The sequence below is a fragment of the Schistocerca serialis genome, chromosome 1 (assembly GCF_023864345.2).
Source record: "Schistocerca serialis cubense isolate TAMUIC-IGC-003099 chromosome 1, iqSchSeri2.2, whole genome shotgun sequence".
Classification (NCBI taxonomy): domain Eukaryota; kingdom Metazoa; phylum Arthropoda; class Insecta; order Orthoptera; family Acrididae; genus Schistocerca; species Schistocerca serialis.
The window spans coordinates 755,599,587-755,612,851 of record NC_064638.1 but is presented as its reverse complement, the minus strand read 5'-3'; positions in this window follow the sequence as shown (position 1 = coordinate 755,612,851).

Here is a 13,265-nt window from a genome sequence, read left to right as displayed (position 1 = left end):
ACCAGTAACAATGTACTATATAATTGTCCCTGGTCTTCCTTGTGTACAGTAATTTGGATATAAACATTCTGATAACAATTTTAGTGATCTTTTTGTCTCCCTCCTCTTCAACTTCAGTGACTTTACTAATACACCTAATAATTCTTGCACATTTGTTTTCAGATTAACTACCAGTTGTTCAAGTTGACTGCTACTGAAGTGAACAAAAATGCCACGAGTTTGTGTTAACAATGCTAACATATTTTATTATGTGTGTGGAGAACTGACATTTGCTTCACAAAAACAGCAAATAACTCAATCGATTAAAAAACCTCACAGTTGTTATTTTGGGTGCAAAATAGGTGATCAGGATAAACCCTGGGCTCCACATGTGATCTGCAACACTTGTGCCAGCAACCTTAAGAACTGGATGCATGGGAAAGGACGTTCAATGAGTGCCTATGATCCGGCGTGAGCCAACTAACCATGTCAGTGACTGCTACTTTTGTGTGGTTCCTCCTGTCAAGAAGGGAATATCTAAGAAGAAGATACGGAAAGTGATCTATCCTATCATTCCATCTGCCATACATACAGTTCTACATAGGGAGGGATTGGCAATACCTGAACCACTAACTGAGTAAGAGATTACTTCTGATGGGGATTCCGAATGTCCTGAACCATGTGCATCACAAGGTCCAGAGTTTCTTCCAAATATATCATCAACTGATGATCCACAAAAACTGCCTAAAAATGAGTTAAGTGATCTCATTAGAGATTTGGAGCTCTCTAAAGCTAAGGCTGAGGTTTGAGCATCAAGACTGCAGCAGCACAGTTTTCTGGAAAGAAATGTAAATGTTTCACTCTACAGCAGAAGAGAGCAACAATTCACTCCTTTTTTTAACATGCAAGATACTCTTGTGGCGTATGTAGACATAAATGGTGTAACGAAGGCTCTCAGAATTAATTACAACCTTGATGAGTGGAGACTCTTTATTGATTCGTCAAAGTTGAGCTTAAAAGCGTGCTTTTACATATTGGTAATGAGCTTCCTTCTATTCCAGTTGGGCATAGTGTGCATATGAAAGAGTCATACCAAAACATGAAAATTTTACTAGAAGTCATCAAGTATAACGACTCTCAATGGCAGATTTGTGGTGACTTGAATGTGGTTGCATTGCTATTAGGCATGCAGTTGGGGTATACTAAATATTACTGATTTCTCTGTGAATGGGATAGCCGAGCTCAGTCATCTCATTACAGTAAACATGAATGGCCCACCACAAAATCTCTTCAACCAAGTATACAGAACATTAAGAATGAACCTCTAGTAGACCGTTGCAGATCAAGTTGGGTCTCATGAAAAACTTTGTTAAGGGAATGAACAAAGATGGTGATCTGGTGAGGTTACTTGAGCAAAATGACCGCATGTTACCAATATCTAGAGAGGAGCAGTGAAAACTTTGGAGGTATGACTGCTCCAGTTACCTGTAATTTATATCACAGTATTGGTGACGGGTTTGCTCCACGTGGCCTTCTTCTTCCGTGATAGTTCTGTGTCACTGTGTGATTGCGCCACTGTCGTCATCCACTCTACTTCTGGCTGATCCTAAATTTCTTTTTCGGACCTACATGCAATAGCAAATATAGTGAATGTTATTAGAGACAGCCTATAAATATATGAAGATGTATATAATACATATTTAGGAATGATCCTCGTAGAATCGCTAAAAAATCACGTGGAAATTGGCACATGTATAACAGGTCAACGAGGGCGTTGGGTGAACTGAAGCAGCTGAAATAGTTTAGAAAAACTGCATGTCATTAAAGCAGTAGAATGAATCTGAATACAGCGAAAAAATCTCTGTAGCTGAAACATGCTTTCAGAAGTTTCCTTCACCCAAGACGACCACCAGTTTATTGGTATCATCACTGTCCTCGCTTGAAATCCTCAGTTGTATCCGAGAATACTACAATGCTACAGTCGCTAAATCAGGGTGAAACAAGTAAACCGCTATTTTCGTGTAAAGATTCCTTCAGTAAATATCAGTCTAAGAAGCATTTTTCGTAGAATTAGTTTGTTATGATCATATCACTCTAGGTAGATCAGGACGCTTACTCCTTGGTATCTTTCAGCTGTTACTGTTTCCAAAAGTTTGTCGGAATAAACGTAATTTAACAGCAATGGAGCTCTTCAGCTATTAATACACAGTCATTGACGTTGGAGTCAACTGCCAGTCCCTGCACCAAGTGTCTATCCTTCGCAGTACCTCCTGCATGTCTTCTTGCGTTACAGCCTCCCTATAATCAACAGTATCGTCTGTGCACAGTCTCATGGAACTTCCAGCGTTATCCATTTGATAGTTTATGTGGAATGCAAATACTGATGAAGCTACAAATCTATTACAGTACTCTTGAAATTACTTTTACATCTGTCTATGTCTTCCTTTTAAGATAATGTGTCTAGTTTTGTGTGCTCGAAAGTTCCGAATCTAGTCAAAAATCAGGTATGCTTCGTGGGAGACGATACCCATCGAGTATTTGGCGGAAAGGAGACGAGAAGAAGTAGCGTAGCATTCCTAATCACTAGTCTTTGCGCCAATGTCCTGGATTACGTTCCAAAGCGTTCCGCACTGACCCATAAAGTGAGATCATGTGACACTGTTGATTGGTGGTGCGTCCATCGAATAAATACGTTAGTAGTAGGGAAACGCAGGCATCAGCGCGTTTTGTTAGTGCGGCTTGCACATTCCTCCCCCTCCCTCTCCTCCTCCCATCCCCTTTAGAAAACTCTAACAGTCACCCCTTCCCCTCGCCAATACAAATACACTTTCAGGTCTGAGTTATTCGAATATCTCTTGCCCACTGTATTAATTTCACTGACTAATTAATTAAATTGATCAATTAATTAACCTATTCCCCTCTGGTAAATCCCCCAACCCTCTCCTACCACCATGGGTCTGTGCTGGAGAGGAGGGATCTCTTGACAGGAAAATCAACTACATAGCAGAAGATATACCGTTTATATACAAAAAAAGAAAAAAAATCAATTTGAAGCGGTCGGATCTCTCTCGCTCATCATTCTCTGCTGTTTGGAAAGATGTAGATCTAGTAAAATACATCAAAAAGAATTAATTAAATCAGCCACTATTTTTTTAAAATTTCAATTGTGCAAGGAATGCTGTCACTAAACATTCATCACACTTAATTACAGCGTTAAAAAGCTTCCACAACGTGCTGGTGTCCGAGAGGCCACACTGTGCCCGCTCAGAACTCCGCTACTGCTGTCATGTCGGCTGCTGCACAGCCACTTGCCTCGAGCGATGTGCACACCTGAAGATGCACTAATCCCCCAAACAAAAACTTGTTGGCGGCAACCCTTTGATATTTTATAATCGAGAAATTCCTGTCGAAACACATGCTCTCACTCTCTCACTCTCTCTCTGTGTCTCAGGTGGTCATCTCCTGTAGCGTGAGACTGCCTGACCTATAAGCACCTTCGGTCAAGCGCGGGTCGAACCTGACGAGAAAAAGTCTCGAATTTTCGGGTAATTTTTCGATGTTCTACAAATGCTAGTCTGGAGATGCTCTAGGCCGTGCGGTTCTAGGCGCTTCAGTCTGGAACCGCGTGACGGTTACGGTCGCAGGTTTGAATCCTGCCTCGGGCGTGGCTGTGTGTGATGTCCTTAGATTAGTTAGGTTTAAGTAGTTCTAAGTTCTAGGGGACTGATGACCACGTCCCATATTGCTCAGAGCCATTTTTGAAATACTCTAAAGCCACAATAGCGCTTGGGGATGGGAGGGGGGCAGCATCCTACCTATCCAACCAGAGGAGGCTCGTCTGCTTGGAACTATCTCAGAACACTCGAACAAATAAGACTTCTGGTGATTCTCTGATGTCATGGAACTTCTTGTAGACACATTGCTCTGCCACTATCTTGTTTGAACCAATCTGTGGAGACTTCTATCCCCCCCCACACACACACGCAAAGGATATTTTGTGACTCTCTGACACCATGGAACTGTGAATGGAGCATTCTGACTGTCTCTGGTCCCACTCCAGCAGCAGCAATTTACCCACCACTGTCTGCAGAAGCACAAATTACGGGAATTTCATTGCCAAACTATTTTGTCCAGATCGAGAGACATACAGCAGTCATATTGCACTGACATTGAACCCTGCATTAGTTTTCTATAGATCATGAATGGAATGAAGTGACGCATATTAACCACAGTTTCAGGTCTCCCGCCTATGTGTCTATCGTCAGGACGCAGCCACGAAGATCAAAATCGTCCAGTGTCCTAATTACAGATTATGTTAGTAAATACCACTGACCACAGAGCAGATATTGGCCTCCTTTGAAACTTCCTGACAGATTAAAACTGTGTGCCCGACCAAGACTCGAACTCGGGACCTTTGCCTTTCGCGGGCAAGTGCTCTACCATCTGAGCTACCGAAGCACGACACACGCCCGGTCCTCACAGCTTTACTTCTGCCAGTATCTCGTCTCCTACCTTCCAAACTTTACAGAAGCTCTCCTGCGAACCTTGCAGAACTAGCACTCCTGAAAGAAAGGATACTGCGGAGACATGGCTTAGCCACAGCCTGGGGCTGCAGAGTGAAAATCTCATTCTGGAAATATCCCCCAGGCTGTGGCTAAGCCATGTCTCCGCAGTATCCTTTCTTTCAGGAGTGCTAGTTCTGCAAGGTTCGCAGGAGAGCTTCTGTAAAGTTGGGAAGGTAGGAGATGAGATACTGGAAGAAGTAAAGCTATGAGGACCGGGCGTGTGTCGTTCTTCGGTAGCTCAGATGGTAAAGCACTTGCCCGCGAAAGGCAAAGGTCCCGAGTTCGAGTCTCGGTCGGGCACACAGTTTTAATCTGCCAGGAAGTTTCATATCAGCGCACACTCCGCTGCAGAGTGAAAATCTCATTGGCCTCCTTTGATCGCGCGCCCCCCAAATAAGACATAAAATGGCGGCATTCTGTCGATCGGGAAATTCCAGACTCGCTTCCTGTCTCTGTCAAGAGACCACTCTCTGTTTGTGTGAATCAATGTCTCAAAACAGATAAACGGAGGTTTCCATCTCTCCTTACAATACTGTGTTCCTATTGGGTAATGGTGGAGACAAAGGGAAAGCTGGCGCAATTTCGACATCAAAAATAGAGTGAAATAATCCATCTGCACTGGACCATGAAATTAATTGTTTAACAAATTACAGGAGTCAAATAGATCACTTAAAGCACTCACCTCTAACTTACGATTATCGTTCTTCGTAATAAAACATTTCAACGTTTGAGCCAGCCGGTGTGGCCGTGCGGTTCTAGGCGCTTCAGTCTGGAACCGCGTGACCGCTATGGTCGCAGGTTCGAATCCTGCCACGGGCATGGTTGTGTGTGATGTCCTTAGGTTAGTTAGGTTTAATTAGTTCTAAGTTCTAGGCAACTGATGACCTCAGAAGTTAAGTCGTATAGTGCTCAGAGCCATTCAACGTTTGAGTATCACATGCAAGTTTTATGTAAATCAAGTAATGAAATGTCCGCCTCAAATGGATCATAGCACTATATAGTACTCTGTATACACCGATGTTTGGAAGCACAATCACCATCCTCCACCACAACGTTTCCTCTAAACATAGCAGCTGAAAAGAAATCCAACCAATGATATAAACTCGCGGTCGTAAAATGTCCGTCATCCGCCTTCTGCCAGGAGCTGCGGTCGCGCCGGCAGGGACACGGCACCATTTTGCGATCGCTGGTGAAGAGAGAGCCACACACATAATGGCTATGCCAGAAGCCACACGCCCGTTCCCCGGCATCCACACACTTACTGCACCCGAACACTGAGATGTTATAGAGAGACTGTCATCAAGCAGTCAACCGATCAATTTACGTGGGTGGAATAATCGCCCAGCACAAACACCCATCAATTCGAGTCTTGTCACGCAACACAAACCTCCGCTTCTATTGATTGCTGCTCACCCAGCACACTAGCCACTTCACCAGCCCCCGCTGCTGCAAGTAAGAGCAGGCCAGGTCGGCACTTTCATTGTACCTAGCTATCCATCACAGGCTGAGCTAATCCATTACTTCCGGTTGCAGACTCCTCATGAACACCCCTGCTCCCAGCCACGATGCAGTGCAAAACAATCAGCTGCAGCTTGGCAGTATGAAGTAGTTCTAACGAATTCCACCCCGACATAAAGCCCCTAGTTTAAAAAACATCACTTTTCTCAATCTGAGACAGCGATGTTGTTGACTAACAAATTGAGTTTCTCATGTGAAATGTAGACTTCTCCCTTTTATAGAAGTTATTTTCGAAGACAGAAGAATTCGAGGCATACATGCGTTTCAACATCACTAAAGTATCGTTACTTATTGTGAAAATCCTGTATCAGTATGGCACAGGCTACATTTCCTCTAAGTATATTCTCATTGGGTAGAAAAAATTTGTTCTAATCAGTTTAGGAAGTGAGGACGCATTCTGTGACAGAGGTAGATCTTAGCATTCCGTCATGAGCCAAACATGAGTTTAATGTTCTAGTCCTATGGTGCATGACGTAACAGATATTAAACTGATTAGAACCAAATGCCTCACCACATACAAAGACTCTTCAGGTAACAACACAGAGAAGTTGTAAATATCAGATTTATACCATGTTTCACTTCATAAATTCGGTAACACATCTGATTTTATTACGATGGTCCTCTCTCCCTGTGTAGGTGGGAGACTGAAATTTTGTTAAAAGATATCTCAGCAATGAAAGAAACGCATGATTACGACTCCAACTCAATAATTATATCCATGGTACTCTAGCCATCGCTTCCACCCACTAGGTGGCACGTCGTTGACATCAAATTGGTAGGCTAATTAATTAAACTTTTGCATGGCGAGTAATTCTTTTTTTCGACAGTCGGATTACACTCACAAGGTATCTCAAATGGGAATACCTGGAGGGGAGAGGGTGTTCTCTGCGAGGAACACATTGAGAACTGACATTTGAAGTTGACTGCGGAAGGTTTCTACCGTTGGCAGCATTCATTTTCCGTAAGGACCGCGCTATTAAAAATTAGAACACAGTAACTACATCACCGTCACCCTGCATAGAAAGCTATCTTGGTTCTACAGGCACGAACAAGAGTAGTTGATAGTGTTAAGCTTTCCGGTGGAATGCTGTCTGTGATTTGGAATCAAGTCTATCCATTGAATCACATACTTGTGTTGCATCCTATGGAGACTTCTTTTAATGATTACAGCCACCGATGAACCATATTCGTGGCCCTCTTATATCTCGAACGAATCACCTTTTTCGAACCTATTTGCTAAGGATCCCATTACAGTAAGGCTCCAGTGTGTTTTTTTTAGGCAGTACCTCTGCATCTTGTAACTGTTCCTCAGTCTCTGCCCTGCCCTGACTGCAGCTTCGTCCATTTGATTTTTCCAATTTAAGTCGGAACTGAAGAGAAGTCAGAGAATGCTTTGGCTAAGACCTTCTGCATCTTGTGGAGAAACAGGGTGAGTGAAAGGACTGTGTCCCGACCACTCGGTGGAAATGGGAAGATGTTGTTGTAGCTTCACCAACCATGTACAATGTGTAAGGCCAGTGCTGAGCAAAGCTTTATCCCGTAAAACGAGGTAGTAGAAAAGACAGTATTAGGAGTTAACGGTGGGGTTTCCTTTCGGGGAAGTTAGGAAGAATTCGCATCCTACAGCAACTGGGAGAAGGACGAGGATTTTGCCTCTGCCGTGCAGTGCCTTTCCAAACTACATACAGATACTGCAGTCAGAAAGAGACCTGCATGCTTCAGGGTGCATTCATGTCTGTCACTCAAACATTTTCTCCCTCCTCAGTATTTTGTAGGATACAACAGAGAAAAACTATGAACTATAAAAACTCTGCTAACATCACCCGGTAGAAAACTTGCTGAGACTTTACCATGGCCCTGTCTTCTCATATATCAGGAAACAAATACCATCTAGTGCTGACATTAACCATATGTGGCGATCCCATTAAATATACATGTATTAGTCCACTGGAGCAGGTGGCCAGTGATTGAAGTCGCTTGCACAACCAGTAGGACTATATCGCACATACTATCAGACAGTCGCAAGAGAGTGTCCCTGTGTCGTTGTTTGATGCATTGTTTTTTTCTGCTGTAACATGTCCAAGCAGTATATGACTACAGTTGTATACACAGCCATACTTTTTGTTTTCCACCATGACGTCGAGGTGTGTGTCGAGTGCTAAGTCAACATAAACACGTTTCAGTCCATTGACTCTCAGAGAAAGCTGGACATCACATGGTGTAAACCATGCTGCTGCTCCCACAACACACAGGATGACTGAAATAAAAGACAGAGGCGATATTTCTTATTGACAAGAATGTGGAAGACATCGCAAAATGTCGAAAATGAAAGAGTTTGCAGTACTGTGGAGCGTTTCCAAACTTCTGCCCGAAGGTGATTGATGACCTCTACATTTAAACTCTTCCAAAGTGATGTGGTAGCAGATGTCTTGTTGTTCCAATTCGATTGATTCCTAATATTGCAGTTATATATGGGATCACTCTTTCGGTGCTGGCCATCCGCTGAGGTGGCCCGCATCTCGTGGTCGTGCGGTAGCGTTCTCGCTTCCCACGCCCGGGTTCCCGGGTTCGATTCCCGGCGGGGTCAGGGATTTTCTCTGCCTCGTGATGGCTGGGTGTTGTGTGCTGTCCTTAGGTTACTTAGGTTTAAGTAGTTCTAAGTTCTAGGGGACTGATGACCATAGCTGTTAAGTCCCATAGTGCTCAGAGCCATTTGAACCATCCGCTGAGGTGTTGCTCCCACCAAGACTCTCTCTACCTCAAACAACTGGTGTCAGTCAATCATTATGTGGTAATCAAAAGCGTACCAGTGGGTGGATGGGATGGAAAAGACACCATCTATATGGGACAATGTACTGAAATAAAGAACACAGTTGATTGTGCGATCAATTTTAGTAACGGTAACAGCTTTTTCGTAATTTCAACGCCAACCAATGACGCGGCAGCATGCTTCTCAGTTTCTGTATCATCGCTAAACTGCCACTTCGCTACTTTGCGTATACCATAAACTAGATTGCGAAAATAGATAGATGACTGTGCAGTACGTCCATTCATGGTTAGTTCTCGAACATTGACACCAAAGTGTACCAAACAGCGCCCTATACCGATGCAGTTAGATCGTCTACATATTTCTAGCACTTCGATCATAGTGCGTAATTTACCATTACCCATCTTTCCCTGCGTGTATGGAAGCCACATAGCGTTCTCGCATTCTTAGCATAAAGTTGGAGATCGAAAGATCTCCCCACTTTTCTTTGATCGACCCTCCCTACAACACTGTCACCGATTTATTTTGCAGCTGAACAGAAATGGGAGGATACTATACTGCTACATTCCATGTCTCATGAAGGAACAGAGCGAGAAAGTCCTTAACTGCTGTTCAGTGAAGACTGTTACGCACAGTCTTACTCATCGCACCCATCCAAGTGCGTAAGTTCTCTCCAGATGTGCGCGTGTTGAGAGATTAGCACCCCTTATCGTTGCATAGTAGATATGAGAACTTTGTGATGATATAACAAACGGATGGGATGAAACATGAGGTTTATGCATGATAGAGCTCCAGTCGGACGTAGTTTGAAATAATTTACTTAAATCAACTGTTTTATCAATTCATAAATGTTGTTCTGGTGTTTAGTGTCCATACAAAGAAGATATTGGAAGGAGAGAAATGATCATAGAACATGAACACATTCCAAGGGCTACACGGTTCCGCACTTAAACACGCTATAATGCTAGAACAGTGCAGTTTCCGATCTATTAGCCGTGTGGAATGCAACGCTGTTTATAACCCAATGTAAGAAATATATTTGCAGCGCATGACATACAATCTCCCTACAAGTTTCACTACAATGAACTATGGTGACAAACTGTAGAGTGGAAAAACTACTACCTTATACACCAAAGAAAACATCGATTCTGTGTTACATAAACACTACATAGGCTCCCAGAGCTTTAGGACGCCTGCTGTTTACTAAGTTCAAGCCTGGTTACTGTTAGGAAATTATGATATGTTCACAAAAGTTCCATAAAATGATCGTCGTCAATCGAAAATGAATATAAAAAAACAAAAAAACACTGACATGTTATGAGGAAATAAACACTTTGTTTAGTAGCGAAAGGAGATGCAATAGTCTTATCGCCGTTTTGGCAAGCTTCCTGTTGCACATAGAAGTCATGGTCTGATGTTAGGTTGTATTGCTCATGTGCGGGATAATATTGCCGTTTTGCCTTGACACGCTTCTCTTGAATGCCTCCTCTATCCACTATGAAGGTGTGCGTAGGTGGCATCAGTCTGCTTTCCTCTTCCAGCACGAACATGTTGTATTGAGTTTGCTCAGTACTCATTTCATGGGATTTATCTCTAATTTTATGTATTCTCAGTCAATTTCAGTAATTTTACTTGGTTTTCGCGATTTTATGTGTTTCATCATCAATTTTTACGTTTTTGACATCAAATTTTGTGATTATACCAGGTTTTCCTCGAATTTTGCCGATTTTACGTAATTTTTCATATTTTTTCCACAGTTTTATATATGCATATGATCATATTGCTGACATACCCATATGCTGTTTGATTTTCTGCGGAATACTTGAGCATCTTATACACCAACCCACTAAAAATATTAAGACTTCCCCTCTCCCCAATGACCCACTGGCATGCATTTCAGATAGGACGAACATGAAAAGTATAATAACAGTCGCTTTATACCTACATGAAACTGAAGGCTCAATTTATGCCCAAATCGTGACAGAGAAATGGAGTACTTTGCATACATCATCGCTCGTTTAGAGGAGGGTGTTGAAATAGGTTTTCCGTTGATGAACATGATTCATCACACATGCGTTGGAATCCCTCTCTAATAGCGCTCTAATTCACACGCAGAACATCAGTTGTATATAAGTCAATCGCAAGCTATGATACACAACTCATGCACTTCTTGAGAACAATAAAAAGAAATGGTTAAATGCTTGATAAATGACCCGCTGCAACGTCTCCCTCTCTCTAGACTGCATCATCAGTCTACCATTAAATAGTATCTCGTTACAACCCCGTCAACCAATCACTCCATCCACTTTCTATCACCCTTTAACGCAGACCCATGTCAATTTAGAGGCAGATGGTTCTCTTTTCCAAGAAAGCATACACCACTATTATCCCAATAAATATACAGTATAATGTAGTTAAAAAACTGTACAGGAAGTATTCTGTAAGGTATTTGTTAGTTGACACCTCATGGTTGTGAATGGTGGAGAGTACAGAGAAGCACATTGTAAATGCTTATTGTTAGCGTTGAAAACACCTAAACAGCCTTAAATAGGGACAAACACGATATCCATTCTGTAGTTATATATTGCAGTCACACCATCTGGTAATGCAACGCTCTGTAACTAAAAACACGTATAAAAATTTATTAGGCGGTTACCGATAACTTTGGAGTCACACCTGGGCTTGTGATCCGACGTATATAAATTTATTACTTTACATTTGGTTGTCATCCACTTTAAACATTCTATTTCAAGTGTCTTATCACTGTCGACGAAAAATCACAGTTTCTCTGGTTCCCAGTGCTTCCATGCCATTCTTTTTCGCATTCCTCTTGCTGTCGCATACTCGTTCCCATGTACAAGAACCTACCTGCACCAAGCAAAAGACATGAGAGTATTCCCTTATTGCCCCTCAATTTCCCCCGCATTTTGGCGTATTTTCCCTCAATTTATACGTATTTTCCGTCATTTTTTCGTAATTTTATAGATTTCATGTCACTTCTGCCCATGCGATCATGACATCACTTCTTGCCATGTATTCTAAAACTGCTGTTAAATATAGTGCAGTTGTCAACAAATAGCGCAAATGCACAATTTTTCTGGTCGCACGGTGTTATAGCGCTGTACTCGAATACATCCAGTTACCTCCAACAACGTATTCTCCAGTTGCAATGAGTTTGCTCTGTTTTCTGTATGTCTGTGTTTGTGCGTGTGTCGCTAATGGCTCCCATGACCCAGAGCAGACCCGATTTAATGTTCGAGTGTGGATCCATAATGCGTCATAACCAGAGTGATGTTCGGATGCGGATCCATAACATGCCACCTCCAGGCTGGGGTCTGAATGTGGATCCACCGCGCATTATATCCAGAGCAATGTTCAGAGGTGGATCCACAACACGCCATATCCGGGATAGGGTTCGAGGATGGATCCACTACACGCTACATCTGGAGAAGTGTTCTGTGTCTTAAGTTGGCTCCAACAGCAGGAGGACACCATTACAGATTTTAGTGATTATATCCCTCTTTTTATTTTTCATCGTATAGTTATCACTGAAGAATTTGTGTATGCCTACGTAGAGACATGTGGCGAGCTTGCGATCCAAACATTTTGTGGCTACTGTACAGCAGCTTGTTTTGAACAGTAGCGCTGCTGACAAGATTACTCTTTTATGCACTATAATTTATACACTAAAGGGCCAAAGAAACTTGTACACCTGCCTAATATCGTGTAGGGCCCCCGCGAGCCAGCAGAAGTGCCGCAACACGACGTAGCATGGACACGACTAATGTCTGAGGTAGTGCTAGAGGGAATTGAAACCATGAGTCCTGCAGGGCTGTCCATAAATCCGTAAGAGTAGGAAGGGGTGGAGATCTCTTCTGAACAGCACGTTGCAAGGCATCCCAGATATGCTCAATAATGTTCATGTCTGGAGAGTTTGGTGGCCAGCGGAAGTGTTTAAACGCAGAAGAGTTCAAAAGTGTGTAACCTCCCCCCTCACTTATCGACCTTAATGACAGTGAAAAATAAAACCGCGTGTACCTAATGGGAATTTTGGAAAAGCAATCGTCACCGAAGTTAATCTGTCGGTAAAGAGGGAGGAAAGGGTTACATCTAAATGAAAGGAAAAATGCAAATGAAACTGGTGGAAATTAATTTTGAAAAGGGGTAAAGTTAATGAAGAAAGTAAATGTGCGGCCGTTACGTTAACAATTAACTAGCGGTAATTAGATATTTGAGATTTGGGGGAAATTACGGTCGCCAGTCCTAAGGACAATTACTATAGTAACTGAAAAAGAAAGGTAATTACACATATAATTAGCACTAGAAGCGTGGCAACTGAAGGTTGACACGTGTAGTGTGAAAACTGAAAGTTTGTCAGAAGTAATAAATTTCGCTACACTCTGACTTAATTTAGCAAAAGAATTAATAAAACCGGA